Genomic DNA, 12,441 nt, shown 5'->3' on the forward strand with positions numbered 1-12,441 from the left:
CTGGGTTGGGGATCTCGTGGAGAAAAAACAATGTGTGTCGCTGGATGCAAACTTCTTGCTTCCCCCCACCCCCCAAGGAGCGTGGTCTTGGGGAGAAGCCCAGTGTCTGGCACTGGATGGCCTGGGCTTCCTTTCTCCTCTTGGGGGCGATGCTATAGGGTTGCAGGAGGATTACAAGCAAGAGGACTAGATCCGCTCTCCCCTTTCCATCCACAGTCCAGGTTCTGCAGCCTGGACCTCAGGCCTGGGGTATCAGAGGGTTTCTGTTCTTGCAGGGAGACTGGGGACTCACAGGGGACATAGAGGAAAAGCCATCATTGCACCCCGGTGGGCACGAGAGGAGAGGGCTGCAGGGAGCTGCTGTCTCCTCCCTCGGGCCTGTCAGGTCCCCGCCAGGCCGAGCACCAGCCTGGGGCGAGCCTGTAACACACCCCCGTGCACGGAGGGCCCGGGAGGAGAGGGGATCTCATCTCGCCCTTGGAAATCTGAGCAGTTTGGTCCAGGCCAGGAGGAAATTGAAAAACTTCCCAAGCAAAACGTTGACTTCCCGAAGAGATAAAGAGCAGCTCAGGGTCATAAATCTGTGCCAACACCCAGGCCCAGAGGTCAGGCTGGAGCCCGGAGGGGATCAGCACGCCGCCCGCCCGAGGTGAGGAATGCCCCGGCCATCGGGATCCCTTCCCCACAGGCACCCAGGTTACAGGGGCCCAAGGGCACCAGAAGGCCCCCACCCTACCCCATGCGCCCACAGGCCATGGTGGGCAGGCCCTGGAGAGGGGCAGCAGGAGCCCTACACAGCCCAGCTACGGCCTGCACTCTGCAGCGGCGTTTCTCTTGGAGCCCCGCTGGGGCCAGTTCAGCAAAGGAAAGCAAGTCATCAGGGAAGTCGGTGTAAACAACTGGCAGCTCCATCTTCTAAGCTGAGAACCTGAGCTGAACCAGGAGGCTGCCGACCAGTGCCCCGCCCCATCCCCAGAGTGGGCTGCCTGCCCAACTGTGACCCAGATGGGCAGATGGGCCCTGCGAAGGCAGCCCCAAGGCCCGCGGGAACCCCTCCAGGCCCAGGACACCGTGGGGTGGGCTCCCACAGGAGGGCTGGATTAGGAGCGGGACACTGTGGCTGTCAACATGCCTGGTTTCCCCTCTGGGTCCGTTACCCATGCCCCCTCTCACGGCAAAGTCTCTGTCAGCCCCAAATTACAAACATCTCCAGACAGGTGTCCTTAGAGTCAGGGACATGCCTATGCTCTCACCACTACCCTCTGTGACACTCAAATCTGGAGAAGAGCCCTCAGATTTGAGTGTCACAGAGGGTAGTGGGGAAGAGCCCCCAGATTTGAGTGTCACAGAGGGTAGTGGAGAAGAGCCCCCAGATTTGAGTGTCACAGAGGGTAGTGGAGAAGAGCCCCCAGATTTGAGTGTCACAGAGGGTAGTGGAGAAGAGCCCCCAGATTTGAGTGTCACAGAGGGTAGTGGAGAAGAGCCCCCAGATTTGAGTGTCACAGAGGGTAGTGGAGAAGAGCCCCCAGATTTGAGTGTCACAGAGGGTAGTGGAGAAGAGCCCCCAGATTTGAGTGTCACAGAGGGTAGTGGAGAAGAGCCCCCAGACATCGTTTCCTTTCGCTTGCCTGAGATCTAAGCAAAATGTCCCCCAACCCCATGGGTGAGGTTGGGGTAGGGAGGCACTAATGATCTCTGCTATTCTCTTTAATTTCAACCTGTTTTGCCTGCCCTGGAAGACAGTGGGGAGGAGTCATTTCCAAGGGCAAAGATGAGCCTGCTGGCTCTATTTCCTGATCTGAATCCCTTTCTACTTCTAGAGATACTCGCCCTCTGAGCTGGAGAAGTTCTGGGTAACTCAGGGATGGTACTGCAATGTCAGATAACTCCTCTAACCTTCTTGGGCCTCACACCTTTCTCTCTACTTCAGCTGTGGTTTCATCCAGTAAGCAAACCGTCAGTCTCAACTGCCTCGAAAGGACCTCGCTCTCCACATCTGAAAGGCAGCAGAGGCCGAACACATACGACGCCGTGTGTGGTTGTTGGAATGAAATCGGGGACTCGGGTAAAAGCCTGTGGACGGTTGGTGGGCGGCCTCACCAAGACAGAAGCCGACACCGAAAGGAGAGGGATCACTGCTCAGCAGAGCCGAGTCCCTCCAGGGCAGTCACCGCGAAAGGAGTTACAGAAACACACGGAATCAAGGCAAAGAGAGGTGGCCAGGGGCCAAGGAAGGCCCTGACCTGGACTTGGCAGCTCCAGGCCTCGCCCCAGCACTGACCAGTCAGGATCACGGGCAAGTCGGCCCAACACGGGTCCTTTCTCTCATCATGCTTTTGCTTTTCAATTGTGATTTAAGGAAAATACATGCACATAAATGTACCCTCTTAATAATGTCTAAGTATACAGGACAGTCTTGTTGACCGTGTGCCACGCACGGCGATACAACAGACCTCTAGGACTTTCCATCCTGCGTTACTGACACTCTGAATGACTCCTCTTTTCCCCTCCCCGAGTCCCTGGCAACCATCATTCTACTTCTGTTTCCATGAGTTGGATTAGTTTAGATACTTCATATAAGTGGGATCACTTCTATATATTTGTCTTTTTGTGATTGGCTTATTTAACTTAGCACAATGTCCTTAAGCTGTATCTATTATTGTAACACCTGCTGGTATTTCACTTTTTAGGGCTGAATAATATTCCACGGCATGTGTACACCACTTTTTCTTTATCCATTCATTTATGAATGGATATTTAGGAGGCTTCTGTAATCTTGATTATTGGGAATAATATTGCAATGGATGTGGGTATCCAAATACCTCTTCCAGATCTTATTTTCAATTATTTGGGGTATATACCCAGAAGTGGTATTGCTGGATCATACGGTAATTCTATATTTAATTTTTTAGACATCTTCATACTGTTTTCTATAATGACTGCATCATTTTATAATCCCACCAATAAGTGTGCAAACGTTTCAGTTTCTCCACATCCTTGCCAGCATTGTGTGTATGTGTCTGTATGTGTGTGTTTCCTAATAGGTGTGAGGTAATATCTCATTGTACTTTTCATTTTTATTTTTTTATCCTCACCCAAGGATATGTTTATTGATTTTAGAGAAAGAGGAAGGAAGAGAGAGAGAGAGAGAGACGTGAGAAAGAAACATTGATGGGTTGCCCCTATATGCACCCCGGGTCCGGATGGAACCCACAGCCTAGGTACGTGCCCTGATCAGGAATCAAACCTGAAACCTTTTGGTGTATGGGATAATGCTCCAACTGAACCACTGGGCCAGAGCCCATGCATTTCTCTATACTTTTATTATATACATATATACGGATCCCTGAGGATTATGTGGTATTTTTGCCTGCCTTTAACTTCATATCAGTAATATCTACTGTATTTATTGGTCTACAGTGGCTTTTGTTCATGACCTTCATCCATGTTGATGCTTGCAGCACTTGTTAACCCCTGTCCAGGACTTAATTGCATGAAGGTGGCACAATTTATTTATGCACTGTTGATGGATGCTGTTATTTCCATTTTTTAAACAAGTAATCTCCCTCTAAATCTCCATGTGCATATCTCCTCTGCACTGTGTGAGACTTTGCCCAGCCGATGTAGCTCAGTGGTTGAGCATCAACCTATGAACGAGGTCAAGGTTTGATCCCCAGAAGGGGGCGTGCAGGAGGCAACTGATCAATGATTCTCTCTTACTATTGAGGTTTCTATCTCTCTTTTCCTCTCCCTTCCTCTCTGAAATCAATAAAACTGATCAAATTCTCTCTTACTATTGAGGTTTCTATCTCTCTTTTCCTCTCCCTTCCTCTCTGAAATTATACATATATAATTAATTATTATTATTATTTTAAATGCTACATTTTTCTCTAAAATACTTGAACCAATGTATACTCCCACCAGCAGGGCATACGATTTCCCAGCCTTCAATGTGCGTACCATCACTTGGTAGTGTCAGACATTTCTACCCCATCCGATGGTGACCTTTTATAGTTTTCACTTGCATTTCCCTCCTCACAACGATGGATGCCACATGTTTGGCAACTACACACATTTCCTCCTTGTAGTTTGCTTCTTCGTAGTTTTTTCCTACCTTTGATTTTTAACAAGGGTGGACCGTAGCCACTCCCTATCCCAGGACAGGCATAGATTGGCTGACCAGATCTCGCTACTGTGAACTGCATGCATAATGCAGCTCCCACTCGGACCATGAGCACCCCCTCTCCTCCGGTTCATTCACTGGAGCCGCACTTGCTCCGCGCAGGCGGAGAGCAGGAGTCTCCTGTCTGAGGGTCAGCCGGGCTCCTCCGCACGTGCTGCTGAGCTGAGGCTGAGCGTGTGCAGATGGCCATGTGTGCCGCCTGAGCAGAGAGGCCTGAGCACGCACCAGAGGGAGGCCGTGCACACCGGTTCTCCACGTGCAGAGTCGTGGAGAGACAGCTTGTGCCCCAGTGCTGACAATCTCCTGGGGTTGATGGGGAAACACGTATTCCTGGTATTTTCCAAAGTTGCAAAATGCTAACATTTATTTGGAGACGTGTCACAAGCGAAGCCAAAGGAAACAGGCCCAAGGTTGAATTGGAGATTTCTCTACCTGCAACTTCAAGCAGAGTGTGCACCCAAGAAGGGTCAGCAACGACGAGGCAAAGAGCCTATTGTGTCCATTCTTGCGTAACGCTTCTCATTGCGAACTGATTTTGTTGACAATGAGAAGGATCATAACAAGAGGTTTAAACAAGTCAGGATACCAGAGGCCGTGGGCACACAGGATTAATCAACCTCAGCCTGCGAGTCTGGCTGGGCCCCGACCGTGTGAGTTCTAGCTGCGGTCACTGCACTGTTGTCCGAGCCACAGTCAGGTTGGACTGGCTCACAAAGGATAGTGCTAATGTGGACGGCTGGTCCACAGTGGCTATATCCCGTCCCCTCCCAGGAAAGACTAAACTCTTCTGGTCAGGGCCTAAATGCCAAAGTAGATATTGTAGATTTGGCATTGACACATGACTCATAAGGCATTAAAGAGGTAGAGAGGAGAGAGTTTTATTTTTCCCAGCTCCAGCCTCCTCCAAAAATATGTACACACACACACACACACACACACACACACACACACCCCAGTTCAGAAAAGCATATCTTCCCCATAAGCCCTCAATCTACTGATTTTAGTTTCTCCCATGTCTCTTCGAGGTAGCAAGAAAAGACAAAGTCAGGAGAGTGAGGAGGAAAAAAAGCAAGAAAAAATGTAACTATCAGGTCTGAAATTCATAAAGAAATGAACAAACATGTTTAACAGATCATGAAGCAAACCAACAGACCATCAATATGTTAGTCAATTAATGCATAACTATTAAGTGCTGTGCGCACTCTGGATTATGGCTTCCCCTGGGCTCCTAGAACAGGCATTTAGGAATATCCCACAGTTGTGCTGTTTTGGTTTTCCATCAGCATCTTAGACACAGCCAATAAAAGAAATATAGAAAAGAGAGAACTAAGTAGAGAATAAATAGAAGATGATATAAAAGGACCCGGATGAAAAGAATCTTTGAAATACATGAACCTTGACTAATCAATCCCCTTGCAAATAGCTATCAAGGTCCTAGTAGATGCTGTCAATGTCTATGGCCTATGAGCCGTTGAATAGTATCTTTCCAAACTCTGGGCTTCAGATTTCTCAGCTGGAAATTGGGGATAATAGTTGAACCTCCCTTGAAAGTTTGTTGTGAGTGTCAAATGAAATAACACCGTTCAAGCACGCAGAAGAGGTAAACAGGCAGTCAACATTAAGGAAGGAGACAAATCATAAACGCATAGAAACCGAACAATAAAGACATCAAAAGAAGAGATGTCAAAAGGCAGTGCATTATTAATTGCCAAACAAGTGTTTCTCGCCCCTGAATGTCAAAACCGAGGGCACAGAGCAAAGAGAGAGCCAAAAGAGTTTGGTTTCTCTCACTAGCCAAGCACCTGCCTTTTGCACGTGTCTGAGAAGCTGCAAACTGGGTCCCTCCAGAGACACCATGGATCGTGATGGGCTTTTGGGAAAGGACTCAGAGCTGCCCCTTAGCACGGAGGAGGTGCAGTGAAGTGCTGGAGCCTGCAGCCACGGTGCCGGACTGCTCAAGTTCACAGCTCAGCACGGGCACTCACCACTTGTGGGCTTCTGGGAAAGTGACTTAACTCTCGAGTCTCAGTTTCCTCACATGTAAATGAAGAATAATAATAGTATCTATTTCATAGGTCGGCATGAGGGTTCAATGAGAGAGCTCACATGGATAGAGTACCCAGCATACACGAATTAGATTGTGCCTCTACCTTGGATGCTAAACCAGCTGCTTCTTCAAGACCTACAAGCAAAGAAATTCCACAGCCAAACTTCCTCCTGTTAGGAAATCCTCTTTTTTTAATGATTTGAGAGGGCCATTAAAGATTTTAATAAACCAACTCTTTCTATGGATGAGGAAACTAAAGCCAGGAAAGTGTAAGCGATTTGACCAAAGTCAAGTGGTAGTTAGTGGCGAGCTGGGGCTGGCTCCCAGTGGTCCTGATACCCAGATCCATTTACTGCTGCCTTCTGCGGGCCCTCTCATCCTGTGCTCATTGTAATGGAGACCCTTTGGTCCACGTAATTCCAAACTCTTAGGCAGAGCAGTCCAGGCCCTCCATGGTCTGTCCCTCATTGGGTTCCCAACACACAGTATCTTCTTCCCCATGTGGGCTCTGGACAAATTGCAAAATAAAGCAAAGAGTGCAAATATGGCCTGAGAATCACCTTTATTGCTGATAAAGGCAAACCTGGAGAACCCAGCTTAGTATGAGAGCTGGTGGGCCTACCAGCTGATCCCCTGACTGGGAAAACTCCCCCATGGAGCTCCAGGCATGTGGACTGGGACAGGGAGGAGCAGATTTCCATGTAGAAGACAATCGTAGTCTCATGAGGAAAGAGGACAAGTCTAAGCAACATATGCCTAAGTCTTCTTCCCCAATTTACCAACCAGAGAAGTCACTGCACCTCCCCAAGCGGGAGAGGAGTCAGGAGTGTACATAGGAAAAACCCCTTTCTTAGAAACCAAGGGTGGGAAAGACTTCCTTTCTAGCCTCACCTCTTTCTAACCATCCCCCTCTTGCTCCCTACTCTCTGGCCCTACAAACCACCATAGCCTTTAGTCGCACTCTGTTCTGGGTTCTGCCCACACTCTTCTGGTTGAACAGAGCACCTAGGCCTTCTGGGTCCCCTTGTGTCGAGTGCCCACTCATCTTTCAAGATCCTGTTCATGCTTCACTCTCTGAATGAAGCCCTTCCTTCCCTTTCTCAGGTCCACCCTCAACTCCCTGTGGCTCATTGTGTCCCCATTGTGTTCAGTACAAACATTCAGTCCTCTCAGCATTTAATTCCACTTAATGTCCTCAAGGCAAAGGCCACATCATACTTATCTTATGTTCTAGCTTCGCACAAAACTTTGAGCATGGTAGGTCTTTTTAAGAACTTTTGGTTGAATAAATGGTGTTGAAACAATTCTCCAGATATACTATATAATATTAATCCAAGTCCTTGCCTTCTTCTCTATTAAAAAATCTTACTCTTTCGTTTACCCATTAAGTGCCAGTAGGTGTGAGGCACCTTTAGGTACCGCACTCAGTGTGTAGCCTCCCCTTCCTAGAATCCTAAGGTCTACTTGGAAATACAAGGCATGTTCACAAAAAGCAATTGAGTGCATGTATATGACTGATACAAATATGTCTGTGAACGTGATTTACAAAGCTAAACCTGCGCAGTCTGCCCTTTGATCTCATGACCACCCTGTGAGTCTGACTGCTCTCACTAGCCCCACTTGACTGACTAGGACATTGAACAGGTGACTTACAAAAACACACCCAGCTGTCAGGTAACGGAGCCTGAATCCAGGCAGGCTTTTGGCTCCTAACCCAGTGTGATCTTCACATGAAGCAGCCCAATAGATGTGATAAAATAAAGGGTGTTTGGCTCCACCATGAAGGGCGGGTGGTGTGTTCGCCTGCTAGTGTCCCTAGCACCTTTGGCTAGACTAAAAGCCAGACCCCCCTGCTTTGATCAAATTCTGCCAGTGGATGAAGCCCAGGGTCTTTCTGTCAAACCAACGGGGAAAAGTTAGAGGGAGTTGAGCGGCTGAGAAAAGTATTACCAAAGGTGCAATGTTAGCTATCCAGGTGCACTGAGCAGACCAGAATGTTAAAGAAATGCAGATACAGGCACGTGATATCAATGTCTGCGCAGCAAATCTTTATATCGAAAATGTCTCTTGAAGACTGTGAGGGATGGTGGTTGAATGAGCAAACTTGAGTGGGAGCTGAGTCATTTTCTGACCAAAGGAGGGATTAGAATAAACAAGCCCTGAGACAGAAGTCATTCAGATCCGAGAGAGAGAGTGCTTTGTTCCTCTGTCTGAACAAGTGACTGCAGTTTCCCTCCTATCTTTAGATTTCACTTGAAGGATACAGGCCTTTCCAAGTCTCCTGCCTAACCGTCCTTGCCTGCCCTTGCATGAATCCGGGGTGTCCAGCAGCCTACCTGGAATTTCATTTATCCGCTGGACTCCACACTTGGTGGAAAATGTGTTTGCTGATTCTGCTGTCAGAATGTTTGATATGTTTGGCTTGGCTTCTTTGGGGTAAACCTTTCATGAAATGTGCTTGTCAGATTGTCTGAAAGGACCACATGGGGACATTCTGAGCTTATGGGATCATCTTGCCTGGTTGTTTGGGGACCTAACTTCTGGTCAATGTTTGATTAGGTGTCACTTGACGATACTGGAGATGAGGAAAGGAGCAAGAAGGTGGGAAAATGAAGAGGATTGTTAAGAACAGAGGGGACTGCAAAAGGACCTGAAGCCATTTTGCCATTAGCAGTTGACAGGTCTAGTGGTAAATATTGGTCACCTCCAGCAGTTGGGGGTGGATGTGACTCCATGTCTTCTTCCTCCACAACTGGCTACCTGGGGCTAGGCAACAATAAGCCCAGGTCTCAGATCTCATTCTACCACATTCTGACACTGACTAGCAGTTAGGTCCCCAAAAACCATGCAAGATGAACTTGCCCATATTTCCCTTGGATTGAGAGACATTTTTTTTAACATGGGCCTACAGTGGACCCAGGTTAAGCCTGCCCATTAATTGCCTCAAAGAAATCCCTTTGGTGGCATCCTTGTATCCCCTATGGATGCTTTTGTAAAAGCACATATGTTTGGTAGAATACTGTTTGCTCAGTGCCCTCTGTCTCTATGGCTGACTTTCAGAGCCTGCACCCCATGGGGGTGAGGTCAGAGGACAGGATCCTGACCAGAAAAGCTCAGGAGACCAGGCATATGAGGTCAGTTCGGGAACCATGAAGGGACAGTCAAGACAGAGAGTTAAATTCCCATTGTTCTGCAAACATAGCCATGACAACCAGAGAATGCAAAAGGAGAACATTAAAAGGAAACGCTGTACTCTAAATTAAGACACACATTTCCATACAATAGACATTTAATATAAAGGTGAAGTCATAAAGATTTAAAATATATAAATAATAAAATCAAATAAAACAATGTTGGGTGAACACTACACTGGTCATAGTTAAAGATAGGATCTGTGAACTGGAAGACCATTCTGAAGAATTCACTCAGAACACAGTTCAGAGAGATAAAGAAACAAATGATAAGATTGTCAGAAACAGGGAAGGTGGACTGAGGGATTCCAACATGCATCTAATCATTTCAACAAAAGAGAAAGTGTGGCTGGGGCAAAAGCAGACTTGAAGAATTCATGGCTAAGAACTTTGATAAAGTGGCAAAGGTTATGAATCTTCAGAAAGCACATACGGCATACAGGGCAGCATTTACACAACAACAGCAGATACTTCATGACGTGAATACCAAAGATAAGAAGAAAATCTTGAACTGAGTGTGTTGGGGTTAGGGACCTGTCTTCAGATATCTGAAAAGCTGTGTCTTAAAAGAATTGTTAGTTAAAATGCCTCTCAGTCCCTCAAAGGGTGAGCCAGCGTGTAGGGGTACAAATCACAGGGGAGCGGACGGCAAGTGACTTAGGGGAAGAAGGTCTAATGACGAGGGCTCTCCAGGATGCAGAGCCCCACAGTAATAGGGAAGCCCCTAGAGTTCCCTTCCTCCATGAGTCCCCCATTCTCACAGCTTTGGAGGGAAGGCAGGCGTGGGAGGGACTGGATGGCTGGGCTAGTTGAGCAGCTTAATGGGCCCTGGGAAATGGGTCCCGAGGATGCAGGGAAGTGGAGAGAAAGGAGCAGTGTACAAAGGGGAAATGTGATTGCACCTCTGGCACGACTGTTCAGGTCTGTTCTCTTGCTTGTTGCTTTTGAAATGAATTATATACCTTTCCTGAAACCCTACTCCACAACCTCCCCGGGAGTCCAGCAACATTCTCTTTCATCGGCAGTGCCTTCTCCCACCTGGCTCTCAGCAGAGCAGCTCCCCACCTTGCTCCTGCCCGCCCTGCCAGCAGAGGAAATTAGACAGCCAATATAAAGCCAGCAACTCCCAGATATGAAGGTGTCAGTGGGAGGTGCCTATGTCTGAGCCCTTTTCCTTCACTTCATTCCTGACATCGAACCCAGGGTGAAATCATGACAACTCAGATCAAAAGACGATTCTATAAGGCTCTGTTATGTACATTAACCTCATTTAATCTTCACACACAAAAAAGATAAAACAGTCATTACCACCACCAGGAAATCAAGGATCAGGAAGGTCACATAACACATAAAGCAACGCTCAGCCACAAACCTCATGCCCGAGTCTCCAAACCAAGAGGCCCTTGTTCGCCCCAGATGGTGGAAGCCTTCTGGCACCAGAGGAAACCAAGAGATGGCTCTGGTGGCTCCTGCTGCCTCCAGGAGGGAGCGTTTGTCTGCCAGGCACTGTACCTGCCTGCCCCCACGCTCCCTGGAGTGGGCTCTGCGGGTTCCTAGCACTCTGCAGCGGACACAGGGGGTGTTCCCAGAGAACTGTGGCTATGGTAGCTGAGATATTAGTACCAGCACTTAGCCCTGATCCCTGGCAGATGGTGGGCATCAGGAACTGTGCATGGCTTTGAATTAGAATTACAGCCCAGACGTGTCATGGGCTAAATGGACACCAGTGGCCTGGCCGGGGAAACCAGCCAGTATTTCTCTCTCCCCAGTGCTCACCCTGCTCCAGCTCATCTGACCTGCATGTTGTTCCTTAAACAGAGCAAGTTCATTCTTGCCTTGAGTCTGGAACTTTCCTACCCCCACACTCTCTCACTCCTTCAGGTCTCTCTCAAGTAAGGCCCTCCCAGGCCACCCTACTTATAACCCCAGCCCCCCAGTGCTCCTTACTCCTCTCTCCATTTCGCTCCTTCCCATGGACTCGGGATCAGCCGGTGTATCTACAGCTCACTCGTTTATTTGTGGGTTCTCTGTCTGCTCCACCAGGGTCCACATTCCTTAAGGACAAAGGGTTTTAATCTGCTTTGTCCTGCAGGGTGCCCCGCACCTAAAATAGTGCCAGCCCTAGAGTTGTGCTCAAGATGTCTTTGTTGAATTGTTGACTGACTGACTGACTGACTGAATGAATGAATGGATAATATTTATAATATTGTTTCTATGAACTGCCAGGTTCAAACAATGAATTTACAAGCTGACTTTTTGGAATATAAATCAGTTTATAAACAGGGGCTTTCTGGGCATTTTCTTGTGCCCTGACAATGAAATACAGAAATCATGTTTACTAAAGTCACCTCAGGTCAAGCTGTGGACCAACCAAACCTTGAGACAGGAACAGGGAAGGAAACACACAGAGCCCCGGGAGGCAGCCGGAAGCCACGTGGGGACGCAGTGGGCGCTTTGCTGAGCGGGAATTAGAGTGGGAGGCCTGGGGCTCAAAAGGAGACAAAGAGGAGGGGGAGAACACCAATCCGTCAGCGTGAAACCGAGAACCTACTCTGAGCCTAGGACTGTGCGGGGCAGTGTGGGGCAGAGGAAGTCTCGGGGCATTAACCATGGGGGGAGGGGACGCAGGGGAGCAGCAGGAGAAGTTCACAGGGGAGTTTTAGGTGCTGAGCCCAGTGTGGCAAGTCCCAGGAGGCAGAGGGGCTGGGCCTCCTGAGGGGGCTGGTGGAGGAAGTGGTCCTGCAGCTGCCCTGGAGGGGGGAGTGGGTCTTCACCTCGGAGGGAAGGACAGGGACTGCCTGTTCTGAGCTGGGCCAGCAGACCCGGTGCCGCAGACAGGGACCAGGGCGCCCCGCACAAAGCCCTGTGCTAGCAGATCTAAAAATACCAGCCTCTATTTTTTCTTTCCCTCTTGGTCTCTTACCTTTCTTCTCACCCTCCTTCCTAGTCTCTTCCTTCTTGGACGGTCCTTTCTGGCAACCCCTGGCCTCTTTTGCTCATCCCCCCCCCCCCCCCCCCCC

The sequence above is a fragment of the Myotis davidii genome, unplaced genomic scaffold (assembly GCF_000327345.1).
Source record: "Myotis davidii unplaced genomic scaffold, ASM32734v1 scaffold496, whole genome shotgun sequence".
In the NCBI taxonomy this organism is placed as follows: Eukaryota; Metazoa; Chordata; class Mammalia; order Chiroptera; family Vespertilionidae; genus Myotis; species Myotis davidii.